The sequence below is a fragment of the Coloeus monedula genome, assembly GCF_965178545.1.
Source record: "Coloeus monedula genome assembly, chromosome: 9".
In the NCBI taxonomy this organism is placed as follows: domain Eukaryota; kingdom Metazoa; phylum Chordata; class Aves; order Passeriformes; family Corvidae; genus Coloeus; species Coloeus monedula.
Window position 1 is genome coordinate 16,324,541 of NC_138789.1, and position 27,478 is coordinate 16,352,018.

Genomic DNA, 27,478 nt, shown 5'->3' on the forward strand with positions numbered 1-27,478 from the left:
CTCTCCATCAGCCTGACCCTCAATCCAGGTAACAGCTTCTGCACAGCCCAGCCATCTGCTGCTTGTTTGATGAACAAGACAAAACGAACCAACCTCAGTCTGATCCCAGTGGGACACTGCCACAGAAACTGCACTGCTCCTCAGTCAAGAAAGGCAGTGCAAAGCACATGCACTCAGAGTGTAGACAAAATATCCCACATCTGCTCAAGGTGAGAGGCATCTGTGCTCTACTTGGATTTGCCCATCCAGTCAATTAAACTTTAGTACAGAATCAGTCCTTAGCCTCTAGGACCAAGCCTTTCACAGGGCAATAAAACAAAGTATTCAGCAAGAAAACTACAACATTTGACATTTTAACTGCCTCAGCAGTAAGAAAAACATTCAGAACCTGCCATTTTCACAACTTTATTTAAATAATATTCTAAGTATTCATACACAGTGATCTGTTATGTGTTCTAGAAGCATGGCAGTAGCAGTCTACAGATAGAATTCTGCAGTTCAACATACACAATGGAACTTCCACCTAATCACACATGGCTGCTGAAACACATACTTGCATGAATTCAGTTAAATTAGAAATTCCTTACGATGTTTCACAAGCCTAAATTCAGTAACTGAAAAGGAAATAACCTGTGTTCTTCCTGCACATCAGCCACAGCAACTTATTTTGCAGAACTGAAAATGACTAAGGAAGAATACCTACAGTGGTTCAAACATTCCTCTTTTTATTAAAATAGGAAGAGAAGGAGAAAAAAAAAGACTGTAGCAGTGCATTAAAATGCAAAATGGAGAGCTCTGCCCATAACTTTTCCAACAAATTCTCCCTGAATTAGGCAGCAAATGTTCAAAACTGCCAATCTGCACAGTTTAGTCTAAAGTGCACAATCCCTGTGCCAGATTCCTCTGTCCCTTTCTCTCAGGCTTGAGGCAAACATAACTATGCAGGTTGCCAAAAGCCTCAGATAACAGAACATTCAGCCTCTTCCTACTACCCAGATTTTGCAAATGTTCCCTGCTTCGTACACATACCTGAAAAAACTTTGTATGGGATGGGAAGAATTTCAGTTTGGGGCGGAAGTCCAAGATTTGCTTGGAGGGCTTGTACTCTAACTTCCTTCACCCTCCTCCCATCAGCTTAGAAAAATCTCAGAAGACAGCAGCTTTACCCACTTAAGTGCACTCCATTCACCATAAAAGATTCAATATGTGAACTAGAAGTTTCTACTGAAATTTTCAGTCATTACACGGTTAGTGATAGCTTTAAAGGATGCTATTAGCAGCATTCCAAAGGTCTATTGCAAGGACTAAAGTCAGTTCACATCCTCTCATAATTTCTGCTTAAGGTTAGCAGAGTCAGAAGCTCAAATAATGAATTCAGATGAAAGTACAGGGTGACTTTAAATACAAGTGCTATTCCTGACTAGTAATACATCTGCATCCATATAAAGCTTCCCAAATCCTTAAGAACAGCCTTCCTATATAATATAATCCACTTTGAGGCTCTGTCTGCATAAGGCACTTAGGATTAATTCTTAAAACAAAAACCATGCAAATTAAAAAACTGATTGATTGAACTGCTTGAGACCTTCTTCAGATGTTCTTTTTCAGAATCAGAGTGACTCTCAATTATTCTGCCTCAAAGATGTAGGACAGTTGAAGCAATTCACTTGAAATTCACACCTTCAGCTGACTTGAATAATTTCTTAATGGCATGTGAAGACAAGACTTAACTCCAGAATGACACACAGAATTTACTCGGGAGTAACTGTCCAAAATATCTCCCTTGGGAGACAGGCCCAGACAACACAACACATCAGGACACTGGTTCAACACCAAACCATTCTAAGAAGAATGCAAGAAGCCACATAATCAGAAAAGCTTGAATTCTGGTAAATTGAATTTCTGGCTGTGTATTTGCCAGGTTTTAGAGAAGCATTTCCAGCAGGTGCCTAGCCTTAGCTTGAAAAGCCTCTTATTCTGACAATTATCCATGATTCTTCTCCATTCCTTCCCTTCCCTTTCTCCACAAACTGCATTCCCCAGCTGCTCTCCCAAACCCCAGCCTGTTGTCCTGACAGCTGACACATGGGGCACAATATAAGACAGAATGTGACAGCCCCTTCTTGACAGATTTTAAGCATCACCTGCCTACAATGCAAAGCAGCTTGGAACAGAAACTGCAGGTGCAGAACCAGCAGAGAAGTGCTTTGACTTTGGATGCTCCCTCCCCCACAGCCAGGCTCTCATTGTTTTTTCCTGGGGATACATCTTCAGATCAGAGCCACAGCCTCCTGCAGATATAGATCAGCATTGCGCATCCCACCATTCTCTGTCACTGACAAAAAATAGCTCTGGAGGGAGAGGAGGAGGTTTTCAGCTGTTTTCTTCTCCAGTCCTCTCTCTTCTCCCTTGCAATGAGGGAGGAGCCATTTTCTCATGTTCATGGCTTGATGTCAGAAGTAACTGTTTTCTTACTCTATGGAGCAGTAAATCCCCAGATGTGCCTGTAAAAGAAATTTAATAGTAGCCACAATGTTCCAGCAGCATCCTCAGCAACATGACTACCAGGCTTTTCATGGAAGAGCTGAAAGAAGCTGGCTGGCATATTACTTGTTTCCTTACCAGAGGCAGCCCAAAGAAGTGGCTGGAGCCAAAAGGAGAGGTCTGCATAGATGCCTCTCCTAGGCACCACTGATACTCTTACAGGGTTCAAAAGAACCACAGGAGAGGGACATTTTCCTAGACAGGATCAAAAATAGATGGAGGAAAAGCATGTAATATACGATTCTTTAATTTTCTCATAAACAGTAACTTTATTCTTCTTGAAACATTGATTGACATTTGATCCTGTTATGAACAATTGAGGCCTCCCCCACAGAGCATCTAAGCTGCATCACATTAAAGCTGTTCCTTTCTCCTTGCCTCTAGCATATTCCTAACATGTAAACAACTCTGCTGTGCACACAAGCAAAGGCAGAGCTAGCTAGTGAAAGCTGCAGCACTAAGGGCACCATAGGATCTCATCCAACCCTAATAACCCATTAATTTCACAGGGCACTGTATTTATTAACTAGAAGCCAACTGCTATTAATGCAAATGTACATGTGAAAAATTATCCCATTGGAAAAGCTGAAGGAACATTACAGACTGATTTTTCACAGACTGTCATGTTTCACAAGCTTTGTTACCCCCGTAACCCAAACATACAAGAAACACCAGTCTGAATGGTAGAAGAATTGTGACAGACTAGGAGAAAGGCAAGAGTCGGGAAATCCAGCAGCCTTACTGTCTGAGGATTTCAGCTGATGTGACACCACATGATAAGTAATGTTCTTGTGGCCAAGCCTCAAAACCCATAGGGACTATTTCCAGTTCAGCTTAATAAAAAGAAAAAAAAAACCAATCCTACTTCTCACCTATTCAACAGCCTTACAAAAGTTACCAAAGTTAATGCAAAAGGATTGCCCAGCCACATATTTTGTGTATGTTAACTCCCACTTCACAGGCTCTGGACCAAGACACTCAGGGGAGCTGCCCTGGTGAGTCTGGTTCCTTAGGGCAAGTTCCAATAGCTAGATTCACCCGCTCTGCCATGGAATCCTCTTACAGCACCATTACTCAACTCACAAATCTCTCTCCGCAGGCAAATCTGATAAGGTCTGGAGGAAACACCAATCCATCTCTGACCCCTGTCTCATTCATCCAGGGGTTCTGCAGTGGTCCCAGGAAAAGCTAATGTAACTGCAACTACTTCTCTTTAGGGACTTCTCCGCCTTAGGAGGTTTCCAATGGCAGGAATCCAGAGCGAAGTGGTGCTCAAGCTGTGAACTGAAAACAGCTGCACTGCCAGGCTGCAACATCAGGACTTAGAGCAGGCCAGGGTGCCTTGGGTGACCATTCCATTTGCAGATTTTGCCCCTTCAGATAAAACAAAACCTGGTGATTTCTTGCTGTCCTTCTGATTTCTGCTGTCCACACCTACTTTGTAAACTGGAGCAAATCAGTCATGTCCCAACACCCACTACCTTCCTTTGGCTTCTTTCTCACATTCAAAAATGTCAAACTATGAATTCCAGTCCCTGCTTCTTCCTTCCACAATGCAAAGTATCACCCTAGTCACACGCATCCTTCTCCCCTCCCACTTCTTGTCAAATTCCACTGCCCATACTGACACCAGAGCAAGTTTTATCTACTTCAAGCTGTGAAATCATCCACTTCTTCCCAGCACCCCTCAAAAGCAAACTGCTTTCCTGTCCTACTCTCTCTACAAGCCAGCAGGTGAACACCCACTCAATCCTGCATATGACGTTTACCAAAGGAGGTTTTACTGGAGTAAAACAAGCATTCAGGAAGGTCTAGTTTTATAAATAAAATTGCATATTCTTCCCTGCAGCTAAAATCTCATTTCCACATTTCCCACTTTCAGTGCTTTTAACACAAATTAAAGAGGCGGGGGGAGGAAGAGCTTTCTCCTTCCATAGTCTGTGCCCAGGCAAATGGCAGTTTTACTACAAAGGTCAAACAACCTCTTTTTAAAAAACTTACTAAAGCCTAACTCCAATGCAATCCTTGCAAAGGCTAAATCCCCACTCATAGTAACTCTGCAGTATGAAATAAATGCTGTTATACAGCATTTATAAAGCAGTACAACTAAATCTTAACTTTTGACTACAGCAAAATAATGGTCACAGCTAAAGGAAGCCAAAGTATTTCATTATCTGCAGGCTGGAAATTTTAGACGAATCTTCAAAGACTGAGGCTTTGCAAAGTGCAAGGGTCAGCTGCTGTACCCTACATACCTGACAACATGCAATGTCACGAACACCAACACCGGAAGGTCATAGCTACACCATAGTGCCAAATACCTGGCAGCCTTTCTCTTTTTACAGAAGCCTGATTAGAAGACTACAGCCAAGCCATAGTTCAGAATTTAATGATTAAGGGAACCACTGTACTGAAAATGTGAAGCATTTCAAGTTTAAATTATGAATGATAGCAATAGCTCAAGTTAAGATTATTACACATTTTCATTCACCTTTCACTCTTATAAATAAATAAAAATGAAAGGTTGGGCAGTGGCTTTTTGTACACTGTCAGCAAACAAATGCCTAAATGGATGTTCACCATGCACTAAACATTCACGATTCAGTACCAAAATTGCCCAGGATTGCACATAGCGTGCTTTTAATTTACCAAAAAGACAAAACACAGCTTATTACCTCTTCTAACATCAGAGTCACAAGACCTATCTTGTATCAAAGGTCTGCCCCAGACAGGAACACTCAAGAGGGTATCAATTAACCTCTTAAAGGATTCCAAAAGGTTGCTGAAGCTTCCATGTCTTTCATGGATTGGTTTTGACTGACCTCGCATCTTTGACCTACTACAATTGAACCCCCCCTTAAAACAGACATTATTTATGTTAATTTAACTGAATTCAGAGGGCTCATTTTGAGTCATCCCTTCAGGGTCACACTGCAGTCAGCAGCATTCTTCACTTTTACCACTATCCCAGCATAAAGGCAGAAAGCACCCTGGGCCCAGGGTTTCCCATTAGACACTGAGCTCAAATGCAAACCTGTAGAAATACAAATCCTTGACTGACAAATGTCTATTGAAGAAAAGTAAAGAACCTGTATGTGAGAATTCCTGAAAATCAGGAATGCCATTAGCCATGCAGCATCTGGTGTACCAGTGCACTTCAAAAAGGTCATGAGGTAAGCATAACCCTAACACACCAAATGGGAACATTTGGCTCCTTCAAAGTGCTATAACCTCATCAAAACACTTGAATCAAATTTGACATTTATATCTCTATAAATAATGTGTGAGCAAAAGCAAAGACAAAGCAACATTTGCAGTTCAGGGAAAGACATCAAAACAAATACGTTCCTAGTACTCAAATGTTAAACTACATGTGGGAATCTGATGATCTTTTGAATGCCTGAAAGCTAGGACACAGAGGAAAGGGCATCTTGTTTTTAAATTAATTATTAATCAATCTTTTCAGCCATCAAACCCCTGCAATGACTCATCCACTTGCTTTACCAAAGTCTAAACTGTTATGGGAAGACTGCAATTCCACTGGAACATTATCCTCCTGAGTGCAATACTTAACCCTATATACAAGAAAGGATTTTAGTAGATTCATTTCTCTTCCACAAGATCATCAAGTCCTCATTACACCTGGAAAGAAAAATTACAAAAAAAAAAGAAAAAAAAAAAGGCAGAACAGTATTTAGAATTTTACATTGAGAGAAACAAGAGATTAAGTCTATCTCAGTTATTCATTGCAAAGCCAGTATTCTTCCAGTGACAGTATACACTGTAAATAATAAAAGAATTCACATCATCAGAAGTCCTCAATTATCATGTCATTGAATGATAAAATTCTTCTACACTCATTCAGACACAGTTTCTACTGTCTGTAAAGGAATTTAGAGAACTGTGGATTGATAGGAGCTACTTTTTAAGTTTATGAAATTATGAACTTGATCCTATACCCCACATCCATGAAAATCTCTTTTCTAAGTTTGACAGCTCTACTAAATAAACCAAGCTGCAAGACTTGAGCTCAGTTGGTGATACCTATGTACAGAGCTTGCTCTTTTCCTCTGCTAAAATTATATCAGAACATTACAACACATTTGCATATCTCCCACACATGTAACTTTTTTCCAGCAGTAACAAGATGACATCAAGGCTTTTCTAGAAAACGTACCAGAGACAGAACGAGAGGGTGGAGTTTCCTGCAGGAACACCCAGGCTGAAGCCCAGCAGCTGCCACGGAAGGTGCTGCCTTTCTACCAGCACCGATGCCTTCCCATCAGGCTCCCACTTGCCAGTGGCAGATGTGGAAGCTCCACCCAGGAAACCAAAAGCTTCCTACTGTTTCTCCCCTCTCCACGGCCTCCGGGCTACTACCAGGAAAACCGGTATCGCTCCACCCTTTTTCCATACGAATGATTTACATCTTTTCCTTTTACTATGCTCAGCCTTGGAGCTACCACAGAATACAAGGAATAGGAAAAAAAGTCTCTGCTGAGTTATCTCCCCTAGTCTCTCCCGTATGGTTTTTCTGGAAATATTTCTAGTAGCAGCCCAGAGTCCTGCTGTTGATTTTAATCAGGCAGAAGTAATACGAAATTCACATGACTCCTGTCAGTTTTCCAGCCACACAAGTTTTGCAAAAACATCAATTAAAACAATCTGATCTTCCAACTTTTACCTAGGAAAGCTATAAAAAAATTACAGAAGTATCAGAACTTTGGCAAAAGTTTAATTTATGCATTGGTGCACATATCTTTTCAGAAAAGCTTTTCATTAAAAAATAAAAATTATGACAGCACTGAAGATTTTTGGCACTTTACTTCCTCCAAAGATGCTAGTGTGGAAAAAAAAAAAAATCTAATTGAGCCAAGTAAAAGCAAGTAATAAAAAGTCACAGGAAAATATCTGACCTGCCATGAATAAAGTGTTACTGAAGTGTGAAAGTGAGTTTAAGTGATTTTGGAAGTCAGTAATGGAACCCAGTGTTATTCAAGGTATGTACACACTAGAAATTCTAACTCAAATGCTCAAGTTATAGGGAGCCATGGCCTTCCTTCTGTATCTTTACAGCGGCCCATTTTCACCAGTCCCACCCTACCATGACATCCCAATAGCAAAGCTCAGTTAAAATGCAAATAGAACAAGACAATTAATCTGAAACTCAAGAAAATCACATATTGTGCAGGAAAATTTGAAAACAAGCCCGTACAAGTGCGACAGTGTAACAATAACTAACAGACCAAATACAAGTCCCCCCAAATCATTAATACTTGTTTTTTAATGACCATGTTAGCTGCAGGGAAAGTGCCTTTGTAACATAATGTAAGGCCCAACTAAAAAAAAGTGAAATAATCAAAAATTATTTTTGTTAGTATCAAATTAGGCCAAGTATACACCACATACTTGGGGATAAGATTACTCCAGGAAGCAGGCTTTTTAACACCAGCACACTTAAGATCTAAATTACCATGGACTGTGGAATGGAAAAATGCAGAACCGCATAAAAGGAAGGCAAACCCTGCTTACAAAATAGCAGTGAGTCAGCTCCTGAGGACTGGTCTATGACTGCTATGAAAACAAGATGCACATTCCTTATGTGCACTCCAATTGTAGAGAATGAAAACAAGCCCATCCCCTAAACAGGCTGTTAATAGGGCAGATGACATTGCAGAAAAGGTGTCAAGAAACATCAGTAACATCCTTTAACCCATACAAACCTCAGAAAACATTTTCAGCCAGTGCTGATCCACAGAGCCTTTTAACCATGCACTCATCTATTCATGTTTGAGGCATTTAATAAGCAAGAAACATTCGTATCCCTGGCCTCGATCAACCAGTAACAGCCTATCTTGGGGACACCTCTAACTCTAAAAAGTCCTTGAGATATTCTTTAGAGAGTCTCTTTCTAAAACGCCATGACCCTTTAGCCTGTCTAGTTCCATCATCTGTAATCAGACTACCTAGAAAACCAAGAATAAACTCCAAGGCCTTTTGTGACATGCTGTGAAACTATTAATATTAACAAGCCATTCAATATCATAAGGAACACTAAGTAACATAACTACTCCAAGCATTTATTTAGAGAACACAACTACATTTGCCCTCATCCAAAAATCAAAGGTAAATGGTGGGTTTTCATAAGTGTCTCCCTCTTAGCAAGTGCCCTTGGCTACAGGCAGCTCTCTCCTTGACCACATTATAGCTCATTTTGTTGGTGCTGTTTAGGGATATCTGGGGGTTTTCTGGTCTTCTGCTCATTTTGCTGTTTTCTAGATGTTATGGGTGAATGGGGCTTTTCTTGGTATATTTATTATTTCTGAGAAAAAAAATACATTCAAAGAATTAATCCAGCACACATGCAGGGGAAAAAAGTCTATCAGGTCTATCAATATTATTTTGTTGACAGCTATTAAAACAAGGTGCTGACCACCGAATATCATGCCAGCACACACTGAATGGAAGCACCCTGTCCAACCTCTCTGAAAAAACAGAAACCTTGAAACCAGCTCATTTCAGGGAAAGGATTAAAGGTTGTTTTTCCAGGTGTCCTTGCACATTGGATCCCTCTGCCAGACACTGCAGTTTATCTTTGCTAAACACTTACACTGCAGAAGTACCTAGAGACCTCAAGTAGGTCAGGACCTCAGCATGCAAAGTACAAAATTGATGCATAATACTTGACAGCCCCTGCCTCATCATATTTTTCCATTTCAAGTGTTTGCCTTCCCACTAGCGCAGCTATTTGAACAACCTACACAAGGAAAAGAAACTCAATGACACTGCAAAAAACCCACCCAAGTTCCAACACCAACGTATGAAAGTGCTATCCAACATACAAAGAAAACAGAAGCAGCCCTGCCCCTCATTAGGATATTATATATAAAGATCTAGGTGAAAGTCAAATCAGAGCAGGTTTGGGGCTTTTTAGGTTGGCATACCTCCAACTATTCTAACAAAGACAGAAGAGGCTGTTGAAATAAGCTTTGGTAAATGTTTATGGATGAGAGCTCCAATTCTCATTTTCCCATCTCCTACAACCTAGACATACTCTTTCAGTGAAGGGAAGAGTTTCTCAGTTGCTGCCTTCAGACTGAACCCTGGTTGAGACAGAGCAGGGGTGCAAAGGCAAATTAAAAGAAAGTTTAAATGAACTGCAGGGAGTAGAACATGAGTGCTAAGCCTCGTGTTTGCATCCCCTGAATTAGTTCCCTTAAAGGCGAAAAAATATGCAGTAAATCTGAAATTAAGCTTAACAAAATGACAGAGTTCTTGGCAACCTGATTATTTTAACAAGTTGACAGCCAGTTATTCCAAATTGTCTCAGTTTAAATACACATACCAGGACAGCACTATCCAGAGGAGAGGGCCAATACACTCCTGCAAGATCAGCAGTGCTTTACATTCCATGTTCTCCCTTCTGATATCTCCCTGCTCCATCATCACCCACCTGTCTTCACAAATACTCACCCAGATCCTGCAGCGGTTACCTGCAGCTCCCCATCCAGTTTCCTGAACTTAAAAGGAAAAGCTGGTATTGCTGTGGACTTGACTGCAAGTTACCACCAACCAGTGACTGCCCAAGGATTAGGGAGCACACAGACTAAGGAAAACGCAGCCATTGCTTATCAGCCAAAAGGTGGTGACTTGACAGGTGATTGTCTGGTTCTACCACAGCCCACTGCTTCTTGCATCTAAAGAAAAACCCATGCAGCACCACAGCTCTCCGCATCCCACCCATGGCAGAGGAATGTCTGCTGCTTCCAGCCTTTGGCAGCACTATCAGCATCTCAGCCTGGTGTCATGGGACGCAGCAAGTCACCAAAACACACGACCTGCTAAAGCATGGTCAAAGCATGTGGGACTGCCAAACCAGACAGCCAGATGCCAGAGTGCAGCTCTGGTGCAAGCAACAATCTGGTAGGATTTTTGGGGGGAAATAATAGGGTAGCATTTGAGCTCTGTCTCTAAAGCCCCAAACTACAATGCTTCCTTCATAGTAAAGACTGGAAAAAACAAACCAAACCCAAACCTGGGCAGTACTCCCCTTTACCACAGAACTTCAAAACAGCACATGATGGGGCCAGGGGGAAGGGGCTGTATGGGGGGCTTTACTTTCTTAAAAAATTTATTTTCATAGAAGTGTTTTTTCCCCAATGTTTCAAGTATCAGTAATACTAACAATCATTACATTCCTTAAATAATTATTTGAACTGCCCATGAAAATTGTTTTGAAGTCTGCCTGGAAAAACATTTTACCTCAAAAGTTAGCAGATTCAGTTTATGAGCAGAAAAAAAAAATATTGCTTTTTTTGCCCAGCTCCTGCAGAATATAAGAGTTAATGGAATGGAAAAGAGATTGATGCTTTATTGATCAAAACAATTCTAATTACACACAGAAGACTTTTCCATGTTTCCAGTAATACACTGAGCAAAAGCTACTTCATGAAATGCCGTCAGATAAGCAGAAAGTGGGAGCCCATTGCTCAGTAACAAAGGCCAGAATTTTATATATCCAGTTACTGGAGGCACTGGAATGTTATAATTGTAAGCACATTCTAGCACTTGAAATAATAAATAAAACTAGAGAAACGTATTATTTATGTAAATTTAAAATTTTTCTAAAAGAGGCCCATAAAAAGCTGTGGACAGAGTAACACAATATAACAGCTAAACCACAGCAGCACTAAAATAATTGAGCAACAAAGAGCTGTTTGTTCATTTTTCTCTTGCAAATCTCCCTCTTCCCCCCATCTTTACTATCTGAGGTGCAAGGCAATAATGTCACCAACATCTTATGGTATGTCCTTTTCACCACCATGTGCAAATACAGCATTCTGAGACGTGTTAGGCCCATCTACACAAGGAAAACCTGGTGCTGGAAAGACCAGCTTTTCTCCAGTCCAATCTCTCCTGTGGTTTCTCAGTTGCTGGAAGTGTTTCACCTCTCCTGAAACCAAACTGGGTATGGACAAGGAAAGGCAGACCTTACTCTTTGATGCTGCACCTCACTACACTGATTTAGTGCTCCACTGTTTGCTCAGCCTCTGAAAGAACAAGCACTCTGTGATGGTGCTACCTTCTTCAAAACAGCATCAGCTACCAAAGACAACAGACAAAGCTTGAGGGAGCAACACATTGAGAATCACTTCCCATCTATCCAAAAGGCACCTCCAGAGATTCCAGTCATGAAGTGAGAGCAGGTAGGTATTTCAAAACAACATTGTAATATGTTGAAACACACAGCTAAGAACACTGCAGCCTACTGAATTTGATACATGTCCAGTAGGAAACAGGTCTATGCACACAAAACCATGCAACAAGACATTACTCCAGGGAAGGTTTGAAGACAGCAGTGCTGCATTTTGACCCTGCTCAGATTTTTCTCTGCTATAGCAAGTTGGCGACAAACCCCGCCAGTGCTATCTCCTTCCTCCCCCGTGCTGTGTCGGTGCCACCGCCCGCGGGCAGGCTGGGTTCAGGCTCCAGAAGGACAAGCTGGCTAGAAGCAGCTCAGCTCACTGACCCGTGGCTGTGGGGACTGGCTTTTGCTATCAGTAGTGGACAAGTCTCCTGTCTAGGCAAAGAAATAGGAGAGCAAAAACAGTGAAAAAACCACCAAAGTAGGGCTATTTTCCAGCTATTTTCCAGTTATTTTTTAGTTTCTGTCTCTACCGATAACATTGAAAATTCTGCTGGGAGGACAGGAAAAAAGAAAAGATAAACCAACACAAAAATTGTAACAATGGAGTTAGATACACAGAAGTTCTTTTCATTGCAAAGAAGTACTCAAAATGACATCTCCATCTACACTAAAGAAAACATTGCTTCTGCCTTGAGGTAGCCTTGGCAATAACATTGTTGCAAGCAAAAGCCAGTTAATCATTTTGGAGGGAATTTCAATGAATTTAATTCATTTGTCAGTTAATAAGCTTCTAATTACTGCTTCTGGTATTGAACCACACAAGGCAAACGGCCCTTGCTCTCCAATCCCCTCACCATACCTGCTCCTGGTAGTGGGGCAACAGGACCAGCAGTCATCCTGGCTTCCAGATGAAGGTCGGCATTGCTGCTTTTTATGTGTGTGTAGTAAACAAATAGCTTATACAGATAAGTTGTTCTTAAAACAAACCAAAAGCACATCAAGTGAAATGCGATCTAAAATAAGCCAGCAATGTTTCAGAATATCACTATTTCCCCTGGCACTTCAGGATGCTGCAGCTGCAGATATTCCTCTAAAACAATTCAAGACTTACAAGTTTATGCTCCCACAAAAAGAGGTTTCCAGACAGAAATGTATTATAAATATACACACACACTTCATCACAGTAACCAGACCAGAACATTTGCACAGAAAAGGCCCTAGCCACACTTCAACATTTTGTTCACTTAACTGTATCAGCCAGTATTTTTTTCCTTGCTTCCCAACTGTGCCAGCAAAAACCTTACTGCAAAAGCCCTTCTAGTGATTGCAAAATTCTTCTGCCTGCATAAACCATTCCTTTCACAGGACATGGTGTATGCAGTATTAGCAAAAAAAATTCCTTCCACATGAGTAGAGGAACCTGAGAAAAAAGTGGTGAGACCAGGTAACAAAAGTGTGCAAGTGGGAAGGGTGAAAGCAAAGGAGAGCATTGCATCAGTCCAGCTTATGTGTACAGAAAAAGGCAGGAAGCAGTAACTGCCCTCACACCACTTTGTGCCAGCAGAAACTAAACTGCAAATTCACAACGCTACTACAAGAAGTAACAGCAGGAAAACACTGCATGCAGGTCAGACTGACCAACTTGACTTTGACAGACCTGGCATTTTGTCTTTTATCTGGATTTTTGTGTCATGTTTTGTGTAATGTATAATCTTGAGAAACAAACATTACCTAGAAACTTAAGCATAAGCTATTCCATTTATGTCAAGTGGATACTAATCCTATTCCCCCCAAGAGTTCAAGTGTCAGTTGTGTTAACTGTTTCACTACTGATAAGATACTTAGCACAACTTCTTTGCTAAAACCTATCTCAGAACTCCAAGCCATCTGTAAAAGCCTCTTATGAGCAAAACCATCCACGTATTCCCCATCCAGGAGTAAACAACTTTTCCACTCCTCCTAATGAGCATCCTTGTAATACAGACTCATCCTGGCTATGTAAAAAATACTCAATACTAAGAATAGAGAAGTGTGGGTTAGAAAATAAAAAAAAAATTTAGGACAGATTCAACACACTTTTAAGGACTTGCCTGTCTGTGTTTCCACGCAAATATAAATCTTCTCTGTACTTCCCCTGCTTTTTTTTTTTTTTAACCCCCAGATCTGCTGCAGGTTATCCAGCCTGCCACATCACATCAACACAGAAACCAGCAAGGCCTGGCTGCAGAATTTAGGTCAGCTTGTCTGTGGAGTACATAAGGTCTTCCACACAGCCATGAATTTCCTAGTAATGCTTCAGTAATCCCTCTTCATCCTGCTATGCAGCTATTTCACTAGGAACTGCTAGCTTCCCTCTAACTCCCCAACAAAGACTCTCCACAGGAGGGATGTTTGCAGGCGAATGAGCCACTATCTCTTCCTTGGGAAGCAGGAAGCTGGTTGTTGAATCAAATAATGCTGATTCTTATTTCACGAGACAAAAAAAAGAAAAAAAAACCAAAACAAAACCACACACACAAAAAAACCCAAAAAGCAAACAAACAAAAAAAACCACACCAGGAAAGATATAATCAGAGCTAGAAATTACCTCTACAAGATTAGGAATAATTTTCTTAATAGATTTTAAACAAACCCTCACTGCTTCCACCTAGGTCAATAAATAAAAAGATAACAAAAATGTAACTAATAAATTCAGGTAGTCGAAGCAACAGATACTGGTATTTCTGGAGAGAAAGCATCCCTTGAGGTGAAAAAACATTGTGCCTCTTCAAAAAATGAGCCCTCTAAAAGTGAATTGCATGCCATTGCCATCCCAAACGTTGTACGAGCCCACAAAAGTAGCAGCCCTGTTCTTAAGGGATGTCTAAAGGTACTTTGCATTAAAATATGTGAAGTCTTTTCAAAACATGGTCCTCAGAGCAGGAGTTCCACATAAACTAGAAGGTACAGTTATGTAAGACAAAAACCCCAAACTGAATACAATAAATCAAACCCTTGAACTTCTGTCTTCATACAAGATGAACCTAACTAAATCTTCTCAAATATGACAATCTGAAAGATATGAATGCAAGAATAAATACCAGTTTCCAGGAATGGTTATGGACATCTTGGCAAATAAAAACACAGCTAGCAAGCTAACAGTTGTTTTTGTCTTAAAACCCATCAGTCTGCTACCTCTCTGTGCTCTATGGTTCCCACAGAACATTGTGCTCATCGAATGCTAGCACTTAAGTCTTCCCACTAGAACAAAGAATAAAGCTGAGGAAAAACCTTCCCTCAAGACATCAAACTGCTCTTCAACATTCAAACATTTGTTAAGAGTACTCCTAGCCCATTCTTTACAACTTACATGGAGCCTGAAAATGGTTGTGCAAACATGTACTGAGATGTACTGTACATTAGATGTGCAAATCAAATACCCCAGGAAACGTTGCATTTGTTTATGTTCACCTCAGATTGGTTTCAGAACTCAGATATATAACATGCACCCATGCCAGGCCCACAGATGTGGCTGTCCTTACTGGACCTCCATTGCATCACACACGTTAACAAGACCTTCTAAAGAACGTAACTTCTAGAACTAATGGTCATCCATAACTTAACTCTGCATCAGACAACTTTTCCCATGACTGGCTCGGTACCTGATCAGGCTGTGCTTCTCCACCTTCCTCCTCTGGCTTCAGCTGGGCTGAGCGCTGGCTCCTGAAGGCTCCAGCAGCAGGAATACCAAGCCAGATTCTGATGATCACTTTCTCATTTTGACAAGCGCCACAGACTCCTCCTATATAAAAACAAACTGCTGTGAATGAAACTGGCCAGATAAAGCAGTCATGGTAGCGGGGGTCAGAGGAATGCCACTCTACAACACAGAAGACAAAGGTTACTCATCCTTTTGCTGACAGTGCTTCATCTCTGGGGAAGACTGAGCAGATCCTTGTTTTAATGACTTTGGAACTACTCTAAATGACTTGTCCTATTCTTGAAGAGCGCAGATCCCAAATGAGCAATTTGTAATTTCCCACATTCTTGAACATATTGGCTCATCCTAACTTAACCAAGAGCACTGCTATTTCTACATCATCACCTCCCTACACCACCACAAAAGCCAGACCAGACCCTAGTGACATGGCAGCTGCACAGTGCATGTGCTCCACACAGACACTTTGATGACACTTCAACTGCTGTATTACGGCCACATGCCAGGCAAGCAGACCACCTTGAGTCAAATGAACTACTTGGAAAATCCCAGGAAAACACCTCTATCCTCTGGGATAAACAAAATAGAGAAGTGGGATTGTCCCTCTCCTTCTTCAGCCCAAAACTTCCACCAGCCAAGACCCAGCATGGCTGCCTTCACCTCCAGAGACGCAGAGGCTCCAGGGCTGTGCAGAGCACACAGATGGAGCAACAACTCAGCAAAAAGACTCCAGCAGGTAATTCATGAATATTTATTTTAGTTTGCTGCTTATTAAGTATGCCTTGTTATAAATCAAGTATTTTACAGTAATTGCCTCCAATCAACAAACACAGGGAAAGCTGCTATGTAAACCAATGCTGTTCCATATCCAAAATGAGTTCCTTAGCAACAGGCAGGATTCTACAGGACTCTGGGTGCACAGCCGGCTGGCTGCCACTGCCTCCCTGCCCTTCTCTGCCCCTGGGGCTGCACCCCAAGCAGCACCACTGTGTGCCCAAGGCGTTCCTAGCACTGCCAACCACAGCACACTGTGCCAGGGTGCCAACACCAGGACAGCGGGCACTCACTGCAAGGATAGCAAACCCCAGGTACATGGTACAGGTACAGGAGCAGCCCTCCAGAGCAGAAAATGCTCCACATCAAGGGACAACCAGCTGCATCCCCTGCTTCAGACCCCAGCCCATTGCCTCCATCCCAGCAGTGGCCACAGCAGAGATGCTCTACCACAAGGGTCTGCGCCCAGCACCAAGAGCAGTGCAGATCACCCACTTCAGCTGCTCCCAAACCACTGCAAAAAAAACCACAATCCAAGCCCCCGCCATGTCTCCCCCTAATTTTTTTCCAAGCCTTTTTCAGGGTTGGCACCCACTGGCACTCAGAAGCACACAGGAACAGCCCTGTGTCAGGCTTTCCACTGAGATCATTTTAAAGGTCAACAGGAACCTGCTATTCCAGGTTTCTTCATAGCGGCAGAGACTCAGGATAAGGAGATGTGGAAAACTCTGTCAAATCCTCAAATAAAATATGCCTCCTAGACTTTTCTTCTTCAGAGGGCTCAGGGTGGTCAAGTGGTCTCAGGAGAAGTAAGTCTCTTTAAGCAGAACTAGACTTTTCAGAGACTCTTGTTTTTAAATACATGGAGGCAAAAACCTGCAACTAGATACTTTCCAAGGTCTATTGCACGCAGGTTCAGAACAGACCTTTGGATCATACTTGAGGTCTAACAGAAAATGTTCTCATAGCCACGGGGCCATTCACCTTGGCTGCTTCTGTAACCTTTTTTTTTATGAGTTCAGAGAGACACGCAAGAAGGGCCTAAACAGAGCTCATGCCCTCCAATCCCTCCTCAGCAGCCACTCCAAAGGCAACAAACCATTTCTGAAAACAGCAGGCAAAGGCAGTTCCCACCTTCAAAGTAGGAGCACTGTGTTTTTTGAGAATGTATCAGCATTTAAGGAAAGGGGCCAGGAGAGCTGAACAGCACCACCACCACACTTGGTAAGGCATGAAGAACAGGAGAGCTTGTCTTCAAGCACTGAATCACAATCTGAAAGACTGCTGAGGTCCATCACCACCACCCTCCCCTTCCCAGAACAGGCTGAGCACATGGATTGGATCATACCTGGAGGAGATGTAAAGGGAAACAAATAACAAAACACTTAAAAAACTTTCATTTAAAACAAACAAAAGAAAACAAAAACCAAACCAAAAATCAATCTAAAAGCAGAAAAAGCAATCACAGCAGTGCATAAGTAGATGTTTGGGCAGTGGCAAGACCAGTGAAGGGCTCTTCCCTGCAGTTCTTACCACAAAAACTCTCATGCATTTTGTTCCAAATCCCATTTGACAAACTCTCACTTTATGCTACTTCCTTCACCTCCCTCTCCTACTTTTGAAGTGACAACCTCAACTTATTAAAACAAAGCAGCATCTTTCTTACAGAAACATCTGCTTTGATACAAGAATACACACCCACTGATGTAGTCAGTATGTGGGACTGTGGCTATGAAGGAGATTAAATAAGGAGCACAGGCACCACCTCTCTTTTAACCTAGTCACCTCTAGCACTCACTCACTTCAGTACTTTTCTTTCAGGGCCCTACAGCATAGGGAAAGACACCAAATTTACACTGGGGTGTTGGCATCAACCAGTGCCAATTTAATCTGAATCACAGCCAGGCACTTGGCACTTCAGGCATAACACGTGCAACCTCCAAATGCCACGTCCCATATACAGTAGCCTACATGTGGCTGCCTCCATTTGTACAGTCACTTGATCAAACATCTTTTCCATTAAGGAGAACAATACTTCTGATGCTTTTAACAGGGAAATAATCATTGTTGACAGAGTGAAAAAAACCCAACAATGCACTCAGAACAAATCATAATGAACTCTGTAAAGAAAGGAAAAGGAAGGAAATCAAAGTATTTTGGGGAAGAAATGGGAAGAAGTAGAGATTTTGGAAAAAACCCCACCAACAACCTCAGCTAATTAAATAAGTGAAGAAGTTCCCATCATTAGGGGTTTAATTTCAGCACAACTGAATAATTCTCAGTTCTACATATATCTCCAAGTACCCAGACAACAGCAGACATTTGACAATCTCTTCAGTTAAAATGCCATCTTCCTCCCTTACTGCTGCATAAGAAAAACAACAAACCATCAGACAGGAAAAGTGTCATGCCATCAAGAGAGAAGAAAAACCCCAGCACAGATACCTACCGTAGAAATACTGTCAAAAGTAGCATGTAATCTAACTGGATAAATACCTGATGTTGCTGCTATCTCTGAGTCAAGTTTTGCAATCAACTGAAGCTGATTTGTGGCTACCCTGCTACTTAACATTCCTGCTCTCTCCATGGTGTGTGCCTGGGAGAGACATCTTGCCCGAAGTACAGGGTGGGCTGGGAGGCAGGACTTCCCCTTTCAACAGCAGTGCAAGCTCAAATTTGCTCCAGCTGGTCTTGAAACCACACTGCCCTAGGAAAGCACCGTAGGCATTGCTCCTGCTACATGGGAGCCTACAGGATCCCACTGCTGCTCCCTGCAGAGTTCATTGTCCATTCTAGGGCCTTGCTGCAGATTTTCACATAACACCCAACACCCCCCTTAATTGGCAAGCTCACTGTAATTCCTCCCTTCTCTTGGTGACCACCTCCTCTTCCCCCATCCATGAGCCAGAGGCTGTGTGCAAACTTCTCCCCACTTCCTCTCCTCTGCTGCAGAAAGCAGGAATAAAACCAAGACATCAACAAATCAAACCTTGCTGGTCAAGCAGGCAAAACTTCTCACTGCTACAGCTAACTCATTGTTTGACCCACAGGCAGTAAGAGAGGGGGCTGCTGCTGGTAGCTCTGCTGGTATCTCTAGCAGATAAGCAAGCCAGATCTAAGATTTTACAAGTTCAGACAGCAAACAGGTAAATAATCAGACACTGAAGAAGTCTTAACATGGATGAGGTGACAGAAAGCAGCAGCTATCAGTGTGGAGGGCCATCATCCTCTTTATATATAAAAGAAACAGCAGAGAAGGGGCACTCTGCTCCTCATACTGACCAGCTGCACACTGGTTGTTTCCAGGCTGCTCCAGGCCACTGTGCACATGGACAGACTACAGCCTTAAAATACAAATGAGGCACGTGCAAAACCATTAGTCAAAACCAGGCTTGTACCAATTCAACCTGTAAGGTTCAGGTACCCATTACACTTCCTGCAGTGAATTTTTTCAAATAATTTGCTTTCAAAGCTGACTCCAAACAGCAAAAACTTGGCCATTCCACTGTGAGCTTGAAAGTCTTGTTTCTGGAATGAGGCAGACTCAAACAAACAGAATTCATACACTTTCCACTTGTAGAACAGAATATATAACCTCATGCTTTATGATTTTATATTTACTCACTTCTCTCCACAGCTTTGTTATCTTCTTTTCTTTGCCTCACTTTTACTATTTTCTTTTGTATCTTTGCATGTTTCTCATGCTTTTATTTTCAGGAGTTACTGTCTGCTCTCCTGTAACTCTGGCCTCAGTGGTTTCTTTCTTTAAAATTTGTTTGGGCTAAACTGATCAGTGCTTATAAAGACACTCTTAAATTCACTTTTCAATCTAGGTACATCCCTAATTAACTTTCACTAAAAATAAACATAGCATAAATACAAGTTTCAAACACTAGAAATAGAATCTTGTCCAAACCTGTGCATTTTTCATTTCCTGATTTATTATTAGCACGATTTTGTTTCAGTCTACTCCTTTTTTCAAGAACACTTTTCTTCTATTATTCTTCTGTTAAGACACTTTCCTACCCACTTTTCATTGGGACACCAGCACTGGTTAAACTCACAATTTCTGCAGCACCAACAAGCATTTATGTACCTGCATTTCTTCAGTTCCTTGCTTCCAGAACCAACAGATCTGCTGTCAGGATAGAAAAGGAGAGGAGCAAATCTATCAAGCCAGTTTTCCCTTTCTCTCTGCTAACAGTGCTAATAAGGGAAAACTGTGAAGAAATCTAGTATGGGTTATAAACCAGCAAACATTACTTTAAAAAACTCAAGCACATGAAAAGTTTCATTTCCCTTTTGTCAGTTCCTCTGCTAAGCTAGGTAGGTTAGGCTTTGTTTCTTCATTTAATTAGTCAGAAAGTACATAAGTTTCTGGATGGCAGCCACTGAGAGGAACCCTGTATGTGGACTTCTCAGTTTGTATTTTTAAACACCAGTCAGATTAACTGTGAAGGCTGGCTCCTCCGTGCATCTTTGATGAAGGCAATTGCTAATGCATGCGGAAAGTGTGTGTAACCACAGTGGTGCTTGGAAACAAAGCAAGCCAGTGCACTACCTCTAACACTGCTCACTCAAGTTTAATGCAGAGACTGCCATTGCTATCCTGCCTTTCCATGATCTGTGCACAAACCACCATTTACAAATATGCAATGCAGACTTTTTTTTTGCCATTATTCACTGATATTTGCATCGGCTTAGGGGACAAATTTATACCGAACAATCCAAACGACATCAACTTAACACTGTGTTCCTCCATCCAGGACTGCAAAGGCAACAAAATGTCTATTACATAACACTTCTGTATAAAATATTAATTTTCACAGAGGAAGCTCTTGAACCGAAAGGTTATTTTCAATGATTAACAAATCAGTGTTGTATAAGCTCAGTTATTTAATCAGTGTATATGAGACAGACAACAAACCATACCTTTTATTGGCACAACATGAAAAAAAATGAACTTTCTATGTGCACACATCAAAATACATCTGTTCCTAGCACACAAAGATTCAGCAAGCCTGCACACTGGGGTAATTGCAGGCGTCAGCATTTTTTATACAAGTTCTCATACCAGCTGAAAGCATGTAAGCTTCCTTTCCTTCCAACAGATGAAGAACAGGTAGATATTCAGACATCATATTCATATACTCATCCCATGCACTTCTTTTCTCCTTAGTGCAATAATCCCAGGTTGGACAATCACTGCAGTGAAAGTAAAGTTCTTCAAAATTTTTTCCACACAAAAAATCCTCATTTTTAACAGGCATGCTGGTATCTGTGCCACTGGCCAGACTTGAAAACACTAGAGGTGTGGCAACCCTGGCTTCTATAGGACCCAAGAGCAATAATGAATACCTTTTATAAAGAAACTTATTTCAATGATGACTCGTAAAGAATGAAGTTCAAGAGAGGAATAAAAGACAAACCTATCTATACCTTGGCTGTGACTTTGTAGCCATGAGGTTGCATGAGGACAGGGAGGAGCCTGACTCACTGCTTCATCAGAAGGACTATGAAGGGCCTTCATGTTGGGTTTTTTTTCCTTTCTCTGTGTATCTTTACATACTGAATGCAGGGAGGAGGTTCATCCTGAGCATCACTGGTCTCCAGCAGATGGTCTCATCATATTTACCAGCTCCATGCGAGTGTCACAGGTGAGACATCTAAAACAGCAACAGACACTTTGGTCTGCCTCATCCATGGTCCATCCCATGCAGGGGAAATCAACAGGAGTTATGATTCAGACAGAAAAATCCTGAGCAAATTAACAGAGAGATTTTGAAACTCCAGTTTGAGAATTGTGCAATTTTTTTTTTTTTTTTCAAATTTATATGAACAGCAAACAGTTTGGAGAGATATTTGACAGGAAAAGGTAACAATAGCATTTAACTATTTGTAGCGCCCACCCCTTAGCTCTGAGAAATGTTCCACTGCAATTTTCTGGTCTTCAAAGGAGAGATGCCTAACTGACAAAAAGACCACATACAGAGGGTTCTTTTTTTTTAACACGAACAAGGAGCAAGGCAGATCTCAAGAACCAGACTATTCCTTCTTCTACTGATCACACAATACAAAATGCAAGACCACGATGAATAAACACAAATGCTAGCCTCACCCACTGCTGGATGTCACATGATTTCAGCCTGCGTATTTCTTTCTGCTGCTTAATCAGAGTTACCTTCAACAAAAAAGGGCCTCGGAAAAGAAAAAATATCTGAGCAACAACTATCCTTCCTCCTCCCCTAAGGGTGGCTGTATTTTACACCACGATTGCTTCTCAAGTCTTGAATGTCGCAACTACTTCAGTCTCGGAACAAATCACTTCTGAGGAAAGAACTCAAGTGGAAAGAAGGAAAATTAGTTTTGAGGCTACATGAACAATGTGGTTTTGTATCCTGATTTATACTTGAAAAGGAAGAAGAAGGAAAACGAAGGTTTTTCTTTTAAAACAGTTCTAACACACAAGTCCTTGGCGCAGCCATATTTTCTTCCCATACTACTGCTTGCCTCCAAGTGTTGGGCAAAAGTCGCATTTTGCTGGCTTGATTTCAAGAAAACAAGTTTTCTCCTTCCAAGGATATCCCGTGAATATTCTGGCGGCTGCTACGTGAATGTCTTTTCACTTCTCTTCCTCTCCATTTCCTGAAGGGGGACAAGAACCTGTTCTTGCTACGGCTGAAGAGAATATAGAAATAAATGAAAAGAGCTTCAATTCTTTTAATTAAATAAATTTGTGGTGAGAGAAAGATTGAAGCACTGTCAGTTAAAATTAATGATGTGGAAATTAGTACTACTGACAGTATTAGGTGCCAACTTGACTTGTGACGCACTTTTTCTTTTTAACGTGCCAAACCTAAGAAGATGCTCAAGAAGTTAAACACTAGAAATCCTGGCTTTGTTCTTTCCTAAATTTGTTTGTAATCTCTGAGGAGAGAAATTGTCTGGCAAGCAATTGGTACCTATTCTTTGTTATATGCTTAAAAGAAAATTGCACTCAATTTGCTCGGACCAAAAGATCTTGAGCCAAACCCATCCCCAATGCAAGCAAGTCACACTTTTAAAAAACATAGCTCAAAGTGTTCTCAAGGTGAGAGGCACAGGATAGCCTTGAAAGAGTGATTACAATTGCTTTCACAAACTATAATGCTAGTAGCTGCTAGAAAACTGCATTTCACAAACATATTTCTTCGTATTTCAGCCCTGTGTAGACCCACAGCACCTCATCATCACAGCCAAGAATAAACACTTCCAAGATCAAGCACCACTAGCGTGACCCCAGAGAGCCTCATGCATGCGTGTGGACTCATGGAACTATACATACATGGAAAATCAGTCATGGACACAAGTCTTTGCATGGTGAAGTCCACCGACTTTTCATTGTTTGTTAAAAAAAACATGCTTAAAATGTCAGTTATGAAAAAGCACAGACAAGTCTTTATCTAAATGTAAGGTTTCTGGGGAAAAATGTTTCCACTTTTCTTAACAGAGCAATAGCTTTTTCTTTTTATGTTGGTTAGGATATAATCATCCCACCACCAAGAGACAATAAATAAATAAAAGCAGGAAAGAAAAAAAAAAAAACAAAACACCACAAAAGGAGAACTGTGCAGCCCTATTTCAATACTAGCAAGAAATGGAAAAATTTAAATAGCAAATAGAAACTGAAATAACAGGTTTTGTTCTTTCCACTTAATGTTACTGTGCTATTATATGCAATATCTGAGCATAACAAATATTGCTAATTGTGTTTTATGATATTTAGGGATCTACAGCAACTTCATGAATTAATTTGAAGATAAACATTGCTTTTTTGAAAGGAAATGAAGACCTTCTGAGTTCATTACTTTGTGAAATACTAACTCTGGAACTCCCTTTTTTTTTTTTTTTTTGGCACCCAGTTGAGAAACTTGTTTACTGAGTTCCCCCATTTGTGACTCAAGCTACTTCTCAGCAAAACAGCTGTCAGCAGCCCGACACAGACTAGGTGCTGTAAGCCTCAGGACACTAACTCAGTGATCACAGTGTCCATGTACCTGTATCAAAACTCCCCTCTGGCTCTTCGGTGTGCGGGAGAAAGCAAAGGGAGACCCTGGGCTGCGGTGCTGAGTCAGCACTCTGCCTGCACAGCATCCCCGGCCAACCCTCAAGTATGCTGCAGAAGCAGGACCTGAGACAGCCGCTGGTGCCATCAGAGAACACACAGCAGGTAACAAAGTCAGTCAGAAGCACAGGGCCTGATTCAAATTCCACTTACTCCCACTGGCTTTAACAGACTTTGAATGGGACCTCAATACACAGGAGGAATGGGAAGACCTAGAGAATTTAAAAGAATCAACTTCAATGCAGGAAACTTCAGTACAGTCCCTTCCTATAAAACTGCGCCAAGCCACAACACACGTAGCTGCAAGTGCCTTTGACCACAGGGATGGACATACCCTTTTCTCCACTGCCTTTTATTCTCTTATCCTCCTGTCACTGGCAGGACCTACTGCAATCCCAGCACAAACACCATTAGCTTTTTTCCTCCCTGTCCAGGCACGCAGTCAAGAAAACTGTCCATAAACAGGAGGCAGAGCTGTGGTATCTCTGTACCACCATCTACGTACTGCTACACAAGAGGAGGCAACAGGCACAAAGGGCTAAGAAAGAACTGGAATACAAGAACTGTATTTCAGGTGTACAGCTCTGTGTTAGTACAGTGTTCACTAGTTAATCTTTCCAGGGCAAGCACCCAAGTGCTTTCACTCCCTCTGCATTGTTATTATAGGGGTTGGTTCCTATTAATAATTACCTTCCACTGACTGCAGCACACAGACTTTCTCCATTGCTGGTACTGCTGCTTAGAAATGCTTTTCCAGATCTCAACACACCAGACAGATTACCATCCCCGCAAGGATGTCAGGACTGGTAGAGATATCTGTTGCTCATACCTGGATCTTACAAAACAAATGACAGCTTAATGCTGCTCCCTTCCCCACACAACCTCACATAGCCATTGCAAACTTTCAATCTTTTGTGCTGAAGTAATCACAAATAACAGCATCTATTTAATATTCCCTGCTATTATGTGCAAGAAAACAGACACAGCAAACAGACAAGTGTTTTTGACACTAAGCAATATACAGGCAAAGCACCAAATGAGTTTACTATAAAGGCAATGCCTGCCTAGAGACACAGGAAAAAATTGTGTAAAGAAGATACGGCCACAGAAGCATATTCCTAGGTCAGGACCTCATAAATCAGTTTCAACTAACAATAAAAGGTTTATAGGGCATTTGTAAGGCACAAAGAACGAATAGGATCCTGGCCCCAAGTAAGGCTTGGTAAATTAATTTAAGATGGCAATCAAGAGCAAATAACACAACACTAACCCTACCCTAAGTTTGAATAAAAGGGGTTTCCTTTGCCTCCAGGAAGAAATGAGGGGAAAAAACAAAACAAAACACCACCACCAAAACCAACAAACAAAACAGAAATAAAAGAAGTAAAAACAACACAGAGAAAGGGACTTAGCTACCCCATCTGGCATGAGAGTGCTTTTTTGATAGCTCAGATCTATGGGTTTAAAATCTCAGCCCTGTTCATGCAAATTTCTCACATCCTAAAACCCTCTCTTCCAAACAAGGGGGCATAGCCATTCCCCCACTTCAGTTTTAGAGGCAGAAAATATTATCCTTTCCTTTCATGGTGACAGACATAGTGCTGAAAAAAACCAAAATACTTCCCTATAGTGTTTGGGGTTTTTTTAAAGCTGTAATTGGCCAATGCTTACGAGTGGCAGGTACCCCAAAGTGCTCCCTGCACCAGCAGCTGAGTCAAGTAAAACATCACTTTCAGCACCACCATTACAGGAAGTACTGCTAAGACTTAGCCACCAAACAACACCACCACCACTACCGTCCTCCATTTTCAAGTCTGAGTAACCTACCTCATGGCTTTTACACACTGGGAGCGTCCACAGGACAAAGTGTCATGGGCTGCAGGCGTGCTGCAAACGCAGAGCCTGAATCCCCCCCAGTGACCGCAGACCAGCTCCCCTAAAGGATGCTAAGCAAGTCACAAGCCTTCTGCGTCTGAATTCGTGTTTGTTTAAGAGCAGTGGCAGCACTTGTGACGGGGGGAAATGGAGGTTACAAGACAAGAGCTGCTGTGCCAAGCTCAGGGATCCTAAAGGAGCAGGAATCGGTATTGCCACGTACTGGGGAGCAGGGGGAAGGGAGGAGACGCGCCTCGAAAAAACAGATTATTATCTGACAAGGACTAGTTCTGCCCTGAAGATGTGCTTTATTGACTGGCTGGGGCCCCTTTAATCTGCGTGTGCTGCAACACGAAGCACAGCTGACCCCACACAAAAGCCACACAGCTGGCGGCCCCCACAGGGGCCGGATCCAACCCCAGTGGCCTCGAAAGGGGCTCGCAGTTCCAGCCGCATTCCCCAGCACCACGCTGTACTCCCAGACCCGCCGCGGGGCCAGCCCCGCTCTGGCCGCTGGCCCCCCGCCCATGCGGGCACGTCCTGCGTGGATGCGCATCCCGCGGGAGAACACCGCGACGAGCGCAGACGCCCCGGGTCCCGCCGGCAGCTGCGTCCCCGAGGCACACCGGCGCTGGCGGCAGCACCAGCGAACCGGCCCAGGCCGGTCTGCACGGAGAAAAAGATAAAGAGAAGCGCGACGGAAAGCGCGGGGATGGAGCGGCAGAAGTGCCGGTGAAGATGCCGCCCCCTCCCCGCGGCCCCTCCGCCGCCTGCCCGACCGCCTCCCGCCGGCCCCATGCTCGCCTCACCTCAGGGACGGCTCTGCGGGCTGCGGACCCCGAGAGCCGCCCGGCCGAGCCGAGCCGTGAGTGCGGCGGGGGCGCAGAGCTTCTCCGCGGCGGTCAGTCCCGCGGCGCTGCCATGCGGGCGGGCAGAGGCGGGGCGGGCTCGGCTCCTAGCAGCGCCCTGCAGCGCGCACCCGCATGGCTCGGCGTGCGGACAGCACCGGCTGCCGGCGGCGGCGGGGCCGGCGGGGCGGCGGCCAATAGCTCCCGCGGCGCCGCGCATGTGAGGGCCGGGCTGGGCCGGCTCCGCCCGCTCGCCCCCCGCGCAGCCGCCGCGCTCAGGTGCCCGCGGGCCGGAGCCGCCGGGGCTGCGCGGTAGCGCTGGGACGGGGCCGAGCGGCGCGGCGGGAGCGAAGCGCCGGGCGGTAAAGCCCGTGGGGCGTTCTCGGTGCGCAGGTAAAAGGAACGTAGTGCGTGAGCCAAGTAAAACAGCGACAAGTTCAAATTGCGTGGCTTAATTATTAAAGCACCATATTGGGGAAGGAGGAAAG

The 27,478-nt window shown here is 42.8% G+C and overlaps 1 protein-coding gene across 1 annotated transcript in view; it reads right to left on the reverse strand.

Annotated features, from left to right (window-relative positions):
• The window catches only part of LRRC8D (leucine rich repeat containing 8 VRAC subunit D), a gene marked incomplete at its 3' end in the record, with an annotated part of 50,162 nt that extends 23,119 nt beyond the window's left edge, over positions 1-27,043 (reverse strand). The window contains exons 1-2 of the mRNA XM_082287631.1: positions 26,952-27,043; positions 15,334-15,473 (exon numbers count right to left, since the gene is read on the reverse strand). The remainder of the gene's footprint in view (positions 1-15,333; positions 15,474-26,951) is intronic.
• Between the last annotated feature and the right edge of the window lie 435 nt (positions 27,044-27,478).